Below are 10,790 nucleotides of genomic sequence, written 5' to 3'. Positions count from 1 at the left end.
GACCATGGATTAACGAGGCAGGCGCCGTGACATCCACCCTACACCAAAAGTTGAAGTTCGTCAAGAACAAGAAGTTGGTGGTGATAGGGGCAGAGAAGGCTCTCTTGGTTAGCCATTTATCTTCCTTTTCCTACATTGATGCTGAGGGTGAGGTTGGAAATCCGTTCCAAGCCTTGTCTATTGCTGAGCCTTCTAGGAAAGGACTTTCTTCATTTGTCTCCTATAATGACGCGAAGTTGGCCATCGAGCATGGTGCAACTACTGGAATGGGGAAAATGATAAAGATGGAAGATAATAGGTCCCGTGCTTGATTAGGGTATTCTTCTGGTGTTTCTAATGATCTTGGTTTGTTCCAGAGTGGAGGTTTCATCCACACTGTTGAAGATCACAAAGCTGTTTCCATCATTGAAGAAGATGAAGAGGAAGACCTTGGCAACTTTGTCATACCTGGAGGAATCTGCAATAATTGGGTCGATGTTGATGTTCCAACAGTTATCCATAAGTCAACGTAATGTGTTCATTTTGTTTAAAAACCCTTCTCCCATGCCAAAAGGAGAAGTGAAGACATTGTTGGCATAATTGATTAATACAATGATATTCATTCAATAATCGCATGTTAAATATTTGTTTTCTTAAATTATTTTTGCTTTTTTCTTTTTGCATGAAATTGGTGATCACTATAAAACCCTAAAAAGAGAATAAAATCAATCTTTTCATCTGCATAATGATTTGCCTTGTTTGAATTCTGAAATCTCTTTTATACTCAAAATCATTATGCAGGTTGATCAAACCCATTGGACATAATGATCCAACACCATCTCCCAACTTTGAGTTCCTTGTATTTGAGGCAGAAGAAGATGATGTTGAAGAGATTCCTGATGAGATTACCCGTCTGCTTGAGCACGAGGAGAAGATCATTCAGCCACATCTTGAGAATCTGGAAACAATCAACTTGGGGTCTGAAGACTGCATTCGTGAAGTGAAGATTGGGGCACTCCTTGAAGAGTCTGTTAAGAAGGGGTTGATTGAGTTTCTACGAGAATATGTTGACGTCTTTGCCTGGTCGTATGAAGACATGCCTGGTCTAGATACGGATATCGTGCAACATTTCTTGTCGTTGAAGCCTGAATGTGTGCATGTGAAGCAAAAGCTCAGAAGAACTCATCCTGATATGGCAGTGAAGATTAAAGAAGAAGTTCAAAAGAAAATTGATGCAGGGGTTTCTGGTGACTTCTACATATTCTCAATGGGTGGCCAATATTGTGCCGGTACCTAAGAAAGATGGAAAAGTCTGAATGTGTGTGGATTACCGTGACTTGAATAAAGCTAGTCCAAAAGATGATTTTCCTCTACCACACATTGATATGTTGGTAGACAATACAGCTAAATTCAATATCTTTTCACTTATGGATGGATTTTCTGGTTATAATCAGATTAAAATGGCACCCGAGGATATGGAGAAGACAACATTCATCACACCTTGGGGAACATTCTATTATCGAGTGATGCCCTTCGGTTTGAACAACGCCGGAGCCACGTATCAACATGCTATGACTACCTTGTTTCATGATATGATGCACAAGGAAATCGAGGTGTATGTCGATGATATGATTGCAAAGTCGAAAACGGAAGTTGAACATGTAGAACATTTGTTGAAGCTTTTCCAGCGTTTGAGGAAGTACAAGCTCCGCTTGAATCCGAACAAGTGTACATTTGGAGTCCGTTCTGGCAAGTTATTGGGCTTTATTGTCAGTGAGAGAGGTATTGAAGTTGATCCTCCCAAGGTCAAAGCAATACAAGAGATGCCTGCGCCCAAAACTGAGAAGCAAGTCCGAGGTTTTCTTGGCCGCTTGAATTACATTTCGAGATTTATATCCCACATGAACGCCACATGTGCACCTATATTCAAGCTCCTTCCAAAAGATCAGTGTCATGATTGGACCGAGGATTGCCAAAAGGCCTTTGACGGTATCAAAGAGTATTTGTCCGAGCCTCTGATTCTGTCTCCGCCTGTTGAAGGGAGACCGTTGATTATGTACTTGATTGTGCTTGATGATTCCATGGGATGTGTCCTTGGTCAACAAGATGAATCAGGAAAGAAAGAATATGCAATATATTACTTGAGTAAGAAGTTCATCGACTGTGAGTCTCAGTACTCAATGCTTGAGAAGGCATGATGTGCTTTGGCTTGGGTTGCTAAGCGTTTACGCCAGTATATGTTGAATCATACAACTTGGTTGATATCCAAAATGGATCCGATAAAGTATATCTTTGAGAAGCCTTCCTTAACAAGGAGAATTGCTCATTGGCAGATGTTGTTATCTGAGTATGATATTGAGTATCGAGCTCAAAAAGCTATTAAAGGTAGTATCTTGGCTGACCATTTGGCGCATCAACCAATTGAAGATTATCAGTCCGTGCAATACGACTTCCCTGATGAAGAGATTCTGTATTTGAAAATGAAAGATTGTGATGAGCCTACGCTCGATGAAGGGCTAGAGCCTGGTCCCCAATGGGGTATGGTGTTCGATGGTGCTGTCAATCAGTATGGGAATGGTATTGGGACAGTGATTATTACTCCTCAAGGCACACATTTTCCTTTTACATCAAGGCTATCTTTCAAATGCACGAATAATATGGCGGAGTATGAGGCCTGTATTATGGGTTTGGAAAAATGTATTGATCTTAGGATCAAACATCTTGATGTTTATGGCGATTCAGCCCTTGTTGTTAATCAGATTAAGGGTGAATGGGAGATTAATCAGCCTGGCCTCATTCCATATAGAGATTATGCGAGGAGGATTTCAACTTTCTTTACTAAAGTTGACTTTCATCATATTCCTCGAGATGAGAATCGGATGGCGGATGCTCTCGCTACGCTTGCTTCAATTATTGCTGTTAATTATTGGAATGAAGTCCCAAATATTACCGTGATGCGCTTGGATAGACCAACTCATGTGTTTGCAGTTGAGGAGGTGAAAGATGATAAGTCATGGTATTATGATATCAAGTGTTTTCTCCAAAGTCAGATTTACCCGCCTGGGGCCTCTGTTAAAGATAAGAAGACTTTGAGGAGATTATCTGGTAGTTTCTACCTTAATGGTGATGTGCTTTACAAGAGGAATTTTGACATGGTTCTGCTCAGATGCGTGGATAGACACGAAGCAGACCTGTTGATGACTGAAGTCCATGAGGGTTCATTTGGTACTCATTCCAATGGACATGTCATGGCAAAGAAGACGTTGAGAACACGCTACTATTGGCTGACAATGGAGTCTGACTGCTGCAAGTTTATGAAGAAATGCCACAAGTGTCAGATTTATGCGGATAAGATTCATGTTCCCCCGATACTTCTGAATGTTATTTCCTCACCAAGGCCTTTCTCCATGTGGGGAATGGACATGATTGGCATGGTTGAACCTAAGGTGTCGAACGGTCACCGTTTTATTCTCGTAGCCATTGATTACTTCACCAAGTGGGTTGAAGCGGCATCGTATGCAAATGTGACCAGGAAGGTGGTTGTGAGGTTTATTAGGAACCAACTCATATGCCGATATGGTGTGCCAGACAAGATCATTACTGATAATGGATCTAACTTGAACAATAAGATGATAGAAGAGTTATGTAGCAAATTCAAGATTGCACATCATAATTCCTTTCCCTATAGACCTAAGATGAATGGGGTTGTTGAAGCTGCTAACAAAAACATCAAGAATATTATTCAGAAGATGGTTGTTACATATAAAGATTGGCATGAGATGCTGCCATTTGCTTTGCGTGGCTATCGTACATCCGTCCGCACTTCAACAGGGGCAACCCCTTTCTCCCTTGTATATGGCATGGAGGTTGTGCTCCCCGTAGAGGTCGAGATCCCATCAATGAGAGTCTTGATGGAAGCCATGTTGACTGAGGCTGAATGGGTTCAGAGTCGTTATAACCAACTGAATTTGATTGAAGATAAGAGATTAACTGCCAGGTGCCATGGTCAGTTGTATCAACAAAGGATGAAGAAAGCTTTTGATAAGAAGGTCAAGCCTCGTGTGTTCCGAGAAGGTGACCTCGTGCTCAAGAAAGTCTTGTCTTTCGCGCCCGATTCCAGGGGCAAGTGGACTCTAAACTATGAAGGTCCATACGTTGTTAAGAGAGCCTTTTCAGGCGGTGCTTTGTTGCTCATAACTATGGATGGGGAGGATTTCACTCGTCCTGTGAATTCAGATGCAGTCAAGAAATACTTCGCCTAATAATAAAAACAGAATAGCTCGCTAAGTTGAAAACCCAAAAGGGCGGCTTAGGAAAAAATGAGCGTCTCGGTGGATTGAAAACCAGAAAGGGCGATCCAAGCAAAAGTTAGAGACACGAAAAAATGAGGAATCTATATATCCCGCTAGACTGAATACCTCACCCTGGGGAAATCTAGGCAAAAATTAGGGATTTGGCAAGTGATTGCATCCTGACAAGACTTTGTTCTACAGCTGTCATCTGTCAAAGATTCTCGCTCAGTCATCGTCAACTGAAGTTTCAAATACAGTGGATTCAGAGTTGGTGGAGAAACGGTCATTATGTTCAATGTAGCCCTTTTTCCATGTATATCACCAATTTCAAATTTGTAAAGATCCATGGAGTCTCGCCATTTGCGGACTACCATTCTCTTAAATAAATTTGAGTCGTTATCCAATTCTTTGCACTCTTATTTGTTTATGTTTAACAAACGTTTGCATGTTTTAATTGATGATTATCATTGTTTTAAAAAAAATAAAGTTTTCATGAATAAATTGTTTTTAAACAAAATGAACATTCACAATGACTGAAAAGATAAATGGAATGTCCTCAGTGCTTTCCCAAGGATAGTATGATCATTAAAGGGTAAGGCATTTGTTCATACTCTGGCATTCTTATATCCTCTTCATCAACTTTCAGTTGTATCCCCAGCGAGCGCAGAAAGGATGGTACATCATCAACTTCCCAGAGAATCTAGCGTTAGCATTTGTGTTTATCAATTATATGGTTGTCATCCATTGTGTGGACTGGCCTAAAATCCCTTATAGATTGATAAAAGTTGATATGCTTTGAGTGGAGAATATCCCTTGTCTCATTATCCTGATTATCTACTCATGAGGAAGTTTGTCTTTCCCCCAGCCTGAGTAAGAATCTCCAGAAGAGTAAGCATGTGATAATTGTTTCCCTAGCCAGGGTAGTTCCCTCGAGAGCATTTGCAGCTTGTCCCCAGTGGGGTTGCCAGATCAGAGTTTGATGCTTGTATCTCCTCCGAGTCTGAATATTTCTTCTAGCATAGAGAGTTGGTGGTGAAGATGTTTATTTCCTTCCCCAGTGGAGCAAAATGATATTTTTCCCCTTTTGCAGAGTTTCCTCTCCAGCAGATAGAAGGGACTGTTTTGATTGGTATACATCTGGTTGGCGGTTGTTCCCCACAAAGTTCCACAACATTCCTTGATAAGCTTCCCCAGTAGAGTTTCTTCTCCGGCGGATCTTATTGTGTTTTAACCACCTGTCCCCGAGAGAGTTGATGGAAACTCCCCGACAGTTTTTCTGCATCTTCCTTATGTCAGGATTGTTTGCTCCTGGAAGACTTCTCCGGTGCAAAGTGTTACCTCTTACAGTTAGAAGCTTCGACTTTGCCTATTCCCAATTGTGGCTAAAGTCTTCCCTTGTTCATTCTTATGCCAAAGATGATCCCCATCAGAGTTGAGTTCTCTGTTTGATCATCTTCTTTCGCTGCTCCTGAATACATCTTCTTTGTATCCTCAGTGGGTGTAGCTTTGGGATAACATTTGATATCCCCGATGATTTATTTTCATCCTTCTCGGGTTGTTCCCAAGCTGAGTGCTCCAGTAGGCTTCGCCCTTCTTGTCGAGACGTTTTCTGAGTGTCTGTTCGTGATTCTTGGACCTGTTTGTGTTAGATATGTCTGTTTGTCAGCATTAATCATGCACAAATCATGCATATACATGCATAATCATAGCATTCAGATATTCATGTTGCATTCTTTTCCATATATCTTTGTTTTTTATCTCCTGCTATTGGTGAAACGTTCTTCCCCAAGAAGATGTTTGTGTCTGATCTTTCCATATAGAGTCAACCCCTATAGGCAGAAGGTGTTTGTCTTTTCTTCTTTCTTCCCCACTGAGTTACGTCCTCGTGGATGATTGTTGTTCCAGTTTCCTCCCCAATTGTGTATCGGGATGGAATTACTCCCCTGAGTTATATCCTCATCGGGTTGAGTCTTGTTTGATTGTGTCTTTCTAGCTTGTTCCTAGATTGATTTTCCTTTCTTGTTATCCCTTGCAGTTCCCTGTTGGTTCATTTGTTCAATTGCTCAGTAACCAGTAATTGTTCATTCTTTCCCCAGCGGATTCTGTGGACTTCTACCCAGTAACCGGTAGTTGTAAGTCCTATTTCTGTGGTTTTCTACCCAGTAACCGGTGGATGTAATCCCCTCTTAGTTGGTTATCTTTACCCAGTAATCGGTATTGATATTCCTTCGTTTTGAGTATACCACCCAGTAACTGGTGATATATCTCTTGGATAACTGCTTTATCCGGAAATTTATCCCTAGCGAGTCGTCTTTCATTTACCCTTGTTTGGTAATGATTGCTTCTCTTTCTGATTTGTCATCATTTTATACCCAGTAACCGGTATCCTGATGTCCTTTCTTTTCGGTCGATTTATCTATTATTAACCTAGTAACCCGTTGTGGATAATCTTCCATGCGAGTATGTTATTTACGTTTTATCCATATAACGGTAGTAGATAATATATCTCATGCGCTCTTCAGTCGAAGTCTTTTCTTCTCAGTCGAGTAAGATTCGTATTTCCTTGTGGAATCGAATGTCCATCCTGTAAGTCGAGTTTTCTTTTTCAGCCCTCCTTTCGGATGATGAGTGTCTTGGATATGTTCCCAATTCACGCCTGGTTGGTCACCTATTATATACCCAGTAGCCGGTATCCTTGGTGTTCCTTCCTTCTGCTCCCTATTATGAATTTTTGTCCCCTGTGGAGTCAGATTTCCCTGAGTTGAGATGTGTCTTTTGGGTCCTCCTCAGATGTTTCGGATGATTGATATCTTTCACCCTTATACCGATTTTAGACATTCTTTCTTCATAAGCGTGTTGTTCTCTCACCCAGTAACCGGTGTTTTTATAACATGTCTCCCTTTGAGTTTATTACCCAATAACCGGTAATATCTCGTTGTTTCTTCCTCAGCTGAGTCCTTTGTGGACGTCCCCGTCTTAGTCTAGATTTTATTCGATGTGTCCTTTATGGAATGTTTTGTTGTATTGGCATATTCCCCAATACATGCGTCTTTGCGTCAGCTCGAGTCTTTCCATCGATTTAGTTTCGTGGAATCCCTTCGTGTCTCCCAGCAAGTTTTCAAGTCGTGACCTGCTCACGCATTTTTGCCTTATTTCCCCCAGAGTCTATGTCTCCCTAGTGAGTGTGTTACTCCTATGAATCTTCAGTTTCTCCTGATTTCTTTTCCTTTGTGGCAATTATTCACCATGAAGATTTTATTTTGCATGCATACATTTGCATCATGAGGTCTCTTAGGGACCAAAATTCGTCTCTTTATTATTATTTAAACTCATTCTATCTCGTCGAGATGAAGATTTTAACCTTCATATCTCCGGCTATAACGACCTTAAATAGGGGCATCTGTAAGACCTTAATTTTGACCCTAAGATCCCTCATGGCATCATGTTATTGCACAAGTGCATTATCTCAAGGATCATAGCATGTTTAGACCTTATCCCTAGGGTTAGGACTTGTTTGAGTGTTTTGAGACCACCAAGCATGCTTGTATTGTATATTGTTGCTTTTTTTATTTGATTACTAACCAAAAGCACAAAAATATGTCACCAACTCTTGTTGTTTTGAAGCTCAAGTGATCATGTGCTCCACAATGCTCCTAGGAGGCTCATAAGCCCAATGAAATGGCTAGATGAAGATGAGAAAAAGTATGGAAATGGTCCACAAAGCTCCTAATCATCATATATGTCTCCCAAGTATCTCAATTTTCAAATTTGATCAAGATAACCCAGAGGGCTTGAGGATTGTTTCCCAAGGAAACCCTAATTTCACTATGCTTTAACTGTGCCTTGCCCATGAAGCAACCTCAACCTATGATCAAATTTAATCAAGGGAAGTTCTTTCATTCATCATTTTAGGCATATGTGGTCCTATTTTATAATCCTCAATCATTTATTCATCAAGATTGGAAGTTTGGCCTTGAAAAGTTGACCAGTCAAGTCATCTCACTAAGCTGAGAATCCATGAAATATAACTTTTTATGTGTTTGTCAAATGAAGATGAACCCTATAGAAAAAATGTTATTAAGAACCATATGAACCACTTTCATGTTCATAAAAAATCCATTTGAAACTTGTAAGGTCATCATTCATTTCAAAACATTATAGGTCATTTTTACTGAAACCCTAATTTTGGGTCAAATTACCAAGGGCATAACTTCTTTAATTTTTATGATTTTTAGGTGAGACCAAATGCATTGGAAATATTGAGATGTATACTTAAAATTTTATGTTTTACAAAATTTCATAATCCTAAAATAAATACATGTGATAATGCAAAACATTATAGGTCATCTTGGACCTAATTCATTGAATTTGAAAAAGTACCCAAATTCAAATGCCCATAACTTTGTCATAGAAAATCCAAATGATGAAACTTTTGAGTCTAGATTGACTATAATGAAAGGATACACAACTTTGATGTTAGAAGTTTTTCCATTTGAAGCTTGTATCATAAGAACAAAGGGTTTTGATTAAGCTTGTTTTTGGTGAAATTTTTCAAAGTGATTTGAACATGTTTTGTACTTGGACTTTCCAGGCCGGTTTTCATCAATTTGAAAATGCCAAATTATTTTTTTCCCAACATGACTTTTGTTCCTTATTTCAAGGGCTTTCCAACCATTACTCACAATAGTCCATGGGGTTTACAATTTGTGAGTTTCGAATTTATTTCCAGGTAGGTGCATTTTGGATATTGTATGCTAAAACTTGATATGCAAGCTTTCTCCATTCAAAGTGAATGTCCAAATGACTTTCATGTGGTATGAACAAGTTGTTTCAGCCATCATTGGGCCTTCCACACGCTTGCACAGGCCCTTGCAATTCAAATTCCATTTGCCATGCACATGAGCAAAGCATGATCAGCTGATGCATTCACCTATAAATAGAGGCGCCATGAGCTTCATTCATAAAACCTTTTGGAGATCCCAAGTGCTGCAGAAGTGAAACCATAGCCATTAAAAAAGGAATCACCCAAAATTTTTCATACTTTCGAGCTTGAAATTTAGCACCATTAGCTGAGTTTTAAAGTCTGATTCCTTAGCCAATCACTTCCATTACATTCATAGATCAAGAAGGAGCAAGAATATTTGAGAATTTGTGGCCAGAAGTGCATCAATTCAAAGGTTTATTCTCAAACTTTTTGGATCAGAATCTCTTAATTCAATGTAGCATTCTTGTGTTTCTGTGGTTTTCTGAAGTCCTCACACTTGAGGCAAGCTTGTGATGCATTAAATTCTTCATTTCATGAACATTCAGTATGAACACCATGATTTTCTCCTTCACATTTCTCTCAATATAGGAAGAGTGAGGGAGATCCAATGGTATAGTGATGATCTCTATCACACGAGCTTCATTTCCATGTCCTTATTTTCCATTTTCATTAAAATTTATTTCTCTGCAACTGGTGGCCGGAAGTTGTTGTCTCGCCGGAGAAGATGGTGGTTTCCACCACCATCACCACGTGTGCACTTTTGTGGCCCTTGGATTTGGTTTCCACGATCTAATCTCACACGTCCATTTCAATTACTTCGTTTAATACATGTTGTTGCGTGTTTGACTCAAGCCCAGCGTGTGTCCTCAGATCTGGACCATCCATAAGCGCCACTTCAATTAATGAAATCCATCATGTGGCTGTGCCTTTTTCGTTTATTCCATTTTCCATTTATTTTCTGTTAATTCCTTTTATTTTCAAAAATTCATAAAAAATTCGTTTGAAGTCATAAAAATATGAGACCAACTCCAAAATTTTTCTTGAAAAGTCTAGTTTCATATTATGATTTTTAATTATTTTTGTGACTTCATTTGATATTTTTTATGAATTACTTGTTTTTTAATGGTTTTAATTCATTTTTAAATACTTTCTGAGTTTTAAAAAATCCAAAAATATTTTCATAGCATCTATGGATCATGATAAGTCAATGAAAAATAGTCTCAACAATTCCTTAATTTTTTTGAGATTATTTGAGATTTTAATTCATATTATGCTATTTTTAATTGTTTTTAATTGTTTTTAATTGTTTTTAAATACTTTCTGATTGCAAAAATTTGTGAGAAAATTAGTCAAAGCTTGTTTGACTATGTTGAACCTATGAGAATTTAATTGGATTCATTGAAGTTTCTTTGAATTGAATTTGAGGTTCCTTTTGGTTTGTTTATTTTTTATTTGCATTTTATTTTAATTCAAAAAATACCAAAAAAATATCATTGACTTCTTGACTTGTTATCTTCATTTATTTTCTGTTTGGTGTGGATTGAGATTGATTTGGTTCAACTTTAATCAATTGGAATTGGTTGTTATTTTCTTTTCCCCTCCCTTTCATCTTCATCCCTTTCTTTCCATCAATAGCCAATGAGTTAAATTCTTGAGGTTGGTCTTCACAAATGAGAAGTTTAACCTTCTTTCATCCAAACCAAACTCAACTTGATCCATGATCAAATGAGTTGTTTTGTGTCCAAGATAGGTTG

Source organism: Lathyrus oleraceus, chromosome 6 (assembly GCF_024323335.1).
Source record: "Lathyrus oleraceus cultivar Zhongwan6 chromosome 6, CAAS_Psat_ZW6_1.0, whole genome shotgun sequence".
NCBI lineage: Eukaryota > Viridiplantae > Streptophyta > Magnoliopsida > Fabales > Fabaceae > Lathyrus > Lathyrus oleraceus.
Note: the sequence above shows the minus strand (reverse complement) of the source record.